General features: G+C 39.0%; 1 pseudogene; it reads right to left on the reverse strand.

Annotated features, from left to right (window-relative positions):
• Positions 1–3,918: 3,918 nt before the first annotated feature.
• LOC115030795 lies at positions 3,919–4,003 on the reverse strand (annotated as a pseudogene).
• Positions 4,004–5,323: the final 1,320 nt, after the last annotated feature.

The following is a 5,323-nucleotide window of genomic DNA, read 5'->3' on the forward strand; positions in this document are numbered from 1 at the left end:
TGCATATGTATCGAAAGATGGCCTAGTCGGCCATCACTGGAAAGAGAGGCCCATTGGACTTGCAAACTTTATATGCCCCAATATAGGGGAATGCCAGGGTCAAAAGAATGGGAATGGGAGGGTAGGGAAGTGGGGGGCGGTATGGGGGACTTTTGGGATAGGATTGGAAATGTAATTGAGGAAAATATGTAATAAAAAAACCTAAAAAATAATTTTAAAAATAAAATATAATAAATAAATGTTTAAAAAAAATTCCAACTGAATTATTTACAGACCTTGGAAGAGCAATTCTCAACTTCATAAGGAAAATAAAACAAACAAAAGATCCAACTTAACAAACAAAAAACCAGAGTATCTAAAATAATCCTGTAGAATAAAAGAACTTCTATAGTTATCAACATATGCAATTTCAAGATGCAATACAGAGCAATAATAATAAACACCACATAATATCGGCATAAAAAAAGATAGGTTGATCAATGGAATCAACTAAAAGACCCAGATGTGAAGCCTGATACCTAAGGATAATTGATTTTTGACAAAGAGGCCAAAACCACACAATGGGATAAAGAAAGCATCTTCAACAAATGGTTCAGGTTTAACTAGATGTTTGTATGGAGAAGAATGTACATAGATCCGTATTTATCACTGTACATACTAAAGCTAAGAGAAAGTGTGAAATAGCCTTGAAATCATTGGTGCCAGAAATAATTTTTTGAAGAGAACACCAATTGCTCAGCTAATAAGATGGACAATTAATAAATGGGACCTCATGAAACTGAAAATTCTTCTCTAAGACAAAGGATACAATACAAAAATGGCAGCCTTCAAAATGGGAAAAAGACATTTTGAGATTTCGAGATAGATGGAATTAAAAATTATCATCCTGAGTGAGGTACCCCAAATCAAGAATGACATGCATGGTATGTCCTCACTAATATGTGTATATTATCCATAAAGTACAGATAACCATGTTACAATTCACAGGCCCAACGAATCTATATAAAAAGGAGAACCCAAGAGAAGATTCTTGGCTCTGACTTAAAAAGAGAAATCAAATAGATACTGGAGTTTGAGGGAGGGAGGATAATGAATTGGAGATGATGTATGCAGAGATTCTGGGTTGGTATTAAGGTGTAGGGAGAGGGGGATGATGTTGAGGGGTGAAAGATTGCTGGGAGACACAGCAAAATTCTGTCTGGGTCATCTCTGGGACGAGCTGAAACCCTGGGTTGAAGGAGGATCCTAGGAATCTGCAAGGGTAATGGTAGCTAGAACTCTTAGCAGCTGGGGACATGGAGACTGAAGTGGCCACCTCTCTAGGCAAGCAGGCCAAGGAGAACACACAAAATCTTCAGCCAGACTTCTTTGTCCTTCATTCAAGATGGAAACAGATGCAGAGACCAACAGCCAAAAATTAGTGGAGATCAGGAGTCTTGTGGAAGAATGAGGGGAAAGAGTGAGGAAGCTAGAGAGGTCAAGGACCCAAAAGAAGACCTACAGAGTCAATTAATCTGAGCCAATGGGTGCTCACAGAGACTAAATCACCATACAATAAGTATGCATGGGCTGGACCCGTAAACATTTGTAGCTCATGTGCAGTTGGTCTTCAAGTGGGTCTTCTAACAATTGGAGCAGGGGCTGTCTGTGACTCTCTTGCCTGCCTTTGGAGCCCTTTTGGATCCCCTTTTCCTAGCTGGCTCCCTTGACTGGCCTCAGTAGAAAAGGACAATCTCTGGAGACTTGAAGCCAACTAGGGACAGGAACAGTTCTGCTCCAAATTGATGTGTCAGGGTGGGTTGTACCCATAAGGTGATCCCCTTTAATGACAAAATGTGAGGGTTTAATGAGAGAAGGGGTATGTGAGAGTGAAACTCAGAGAAGACAAATAAGGGTGAATAAGAAAAGAAAAGTAATAGCAATGAGAGTACCACTTTGGGCTGTTGAATTTTCTCATTTTAACATTAGGATATCAACATGCACTTTCCTCTTGCATTATTTCTGACTTAGAAGAAAATGCCAAACTTAATGAATAATTCATTTTAATGGCAACAGAGTTATTTGCCCTTAAGCAGTGTGGCTCTTGGATATTTAAGTGACAGTTGTTTTGAATAGGACCTTGTTGAAATGACTTCACTTCTAAGTTACAGTATTACATCTACAACTTCTATGCTGTTATCATATATTTAAGTACACAGTGCAGCATTTCCAGGTATAGGCCCTACATTATACAGCTTATCTTTAGAACATATTTATCTTGTGTCACTCAAATTTTGAAAGGAATAAAATGCAGGTTCCCCTTCAACTCTTCTCTAAGGCCTTAGAAACTAACATTTTATGCTGAATGGTATTTTTGTTTGACTATTTTAGATACTTCATCTTTAAAACAGTCTTATTGGTTCTTTATGAATTTAACATCGAATATACTAGTTCCACTCATCTGGGATCCCTCACCTCTCTGCTGGTGCCTGTGTAAATTTAAATGCTCACACTAACTCCTGCTGGGTTCTGGGATCAGTAGCTACCCCAGTCTCACTCAATTCCCAGCTAGCTCTCCCCCTTTCTCTGCTTGCTGCTTGCCTGGTGCTATAAAAAGCCATATGGCCCTGGTTCCTGAGGCTGGCTTGCTAAGCTAACCAAACCTGCTTTTCCTGAAAAAAACGACTGGAGCTACCACTCTATTGTCTGAGGCTAGTCGGTAGAATGCCAACAATTGCTCTAGTCTCACTCAATTCTCTTTAGCCTCATGAAAGGAAAACCCTAGAGACTTAAAATATTCATATCATCCAGATTTTTATCTGTAAATCTCCAACCCCAATATGCCCATGCAAAGAACACACAACTAAGTTATACTATTTATCAGCTGCACGATCCCTAGCTACTTGCAGCTCTTCCAGGCCACATGGGTCTACTCCATCATCCAGCTCTTCTTGCTCCATCTTCTCTCTCAGCTCCCGCCATCTTGTTCTCTTTTCTTCCTTCCTTCTTTCCTTCTTTAAAACTTCCAGCCTGCCTTTCCCTTCCACTGTCCAATCAAAGGTGCTAGCCTTTATTTAACCAGTTAAATTGGGGAGCAGGTTCACAGGTTAACAGGTTCACCTGAGTACAGAATTGGATCCTCATCGGGTGCAGGGTTAGCATCAAAATACAAACAGCATCAAAGGCAATCCACAACATACCTGGCTTCCACCTTGGCAACCTTCCCTCAACAAAAGAAAAAAACCAACAACAATAAGAAAGACAAACAACAACAACAAAAAACATGTGAACGCTGTAAAATGTGTCAGAATATGACACACAGTATATATACCCTTTTGTTCATATTCCTTTGCTTTGAAATATTCATTGCAAAGAGTCTTTGGTCTGGTACAAGGTCTCTGGTTTCTACTGGGACTTCTCTTGGATATCCTATTGTTTCCCGGTGTCAGGGAGATGCTGTAGTTTTCGATCTGTGAGACTGACCGGTTCATTTACTTCAGGAGTTCACCAATGAGGTAGATATTGTTTGGGTCAATTCAAAGCTCGCTCTGGTTCTGGCCTTGAAATATACCTGAGTTAGACAGCCCATCAGCTCTCCCACACCCGCATCACTGGGACTAGCTCTCCATCTTTGCCCCAGTTGGCCCATTCTATGATATGGCCAGCAATGTACAGAGGCAGCTACCAATTCTCTCAGTCTCAACCTCAGGCTGGCTTACCCACAAGCCCATAAATAGGGCTAGATCTACCTGGTTGCTCAGGGGTGGAGCAGGTTCTGCTCTCAGGAGTGGTGCAGTCAGTGAGGTACAGGGCCAGTTCTCCAGCTCTGATAATGCCAACATTTCATTTCATCTCTAGCTAGCTCTTTTCTCTAGGAGTCCTTCCAGGCCTGTGGCAATGGCTGGACCTGTAATTGTCTCAGGATCACTTTTATCAGGGAGTATTAGGTTACTAATAATTCAGATGTTCATAGATCAGCAAACTGAGGATAGATATAGCCTCACCTCCCGGACTGATGCTCAGGTGACATAGATACATCATTTGTATGAAAATCTATATTGTTTGCTTCACTTCACATGGCCTATTTCGTTTAGCACAGCTTCATCTAGGATCATCTATATGGTTCTGCATGGGAGACGAAAGGTTGCCTTGCAGCTTTTGCCAATTTTTAGTTACTGGGAGAAAGACAGACGCAGTTTTCTATATGAGTGCGGTCCCTGTTATGTGTAGGAAGTTCCAGTGGAAGACTGTATTTTCTAGAATATTTTCTCCCTGCTTCTAAAAGGACATAAAGATGAGTGGTTAGGGAAAGAGTTTGTGGGCAGTGAATAAGATCAAAGCACATGGTAGAGAAAAGTAAAATAAATAAATAAATAATAAATAAATAAATCATATACACATGTGTATATATAGTGCAATCTGGAAGATTCAAGGGAGTATTAGTCTAACGTGGGTATAAAAAGTAGGTAGAGTACCCAGATTTTCAAAAACTTAAAAAAACAATAATTCGTAATTTTAAATATCAATTCATTTTTGCAATGTCTAGTTTTCTCATGAATATAATAAAAATGATTTATTGTTAAGAAACAAGATGCCAATAATTTAATAAAATAAAATATTTATTGTTATTACAATATAAGTTCAGAGTTCTTAAACATCTCAGTGTTAATATTGTTTTATATTTCTTGCTTTCATTCTTGCTAAAATGTTGTTCACCTAATTCTTTGTATGTATTGTCATTACAAAAAAACAGATGAACTAAATGAATCTTCAAGTAATATAACAAAGTTGTAAACATGTAGGGAGACATAATTATCCATAAGAAAATCGTGTTTTGTTTTCTAAATTTTCCAAATTCTGGCCACATTTTAAAAAGATGAATATTTAGAGCAAACCAGTAGTATAAGCCAGGTTACCCAAGATGCCAGTGATGAGTAACAGGAAAAGCACAGGGGAGCATCTTCATAAGAATAGTGTGCCTAGTTTGCAAGAACCTTTCAAATGTCCCTGTGTCAGTTTTCAAGTTTAATACTTCTTTTCTTTTTTCTTGTTTCTTGTTCTTGTTTTTTTGTTTGTTTGTTTGTTTGTTTGTTTTTGAGACAGGGTTTCTCTGTATAGCCCTGCTGTACTGGAACTCACTTTGTATACCAGGCTGGCCTCGAACTCGGAAATCTGCCTGCCTCTGCCTCCCAAGTGCTAGGATTAAAGGTGTGTGCCACAACCAACTAGCAAGTTTAATACTTTCTTTTTCTTCCTTCCTTCCTTCCTTCCTTCCTTCCTTCCTTCCTTCCTTCCTTCCTTCCTTTCTTTCTTTCTTTCTTTCTTTCTTTCTTTCTTTCTTTCT

This window comes from Mus caroli, chromosome 3, assembly GCF_900094665.2.
Source record: "Mus caroli chromosome 3, CAROLI_EIJ_v1.1, whole genome shotgun sequence".
NCBI lineage: Eukaryota > Metazoa > Chordata > Mammalia > Rodentia > Muridae > Mus > Mus caroli.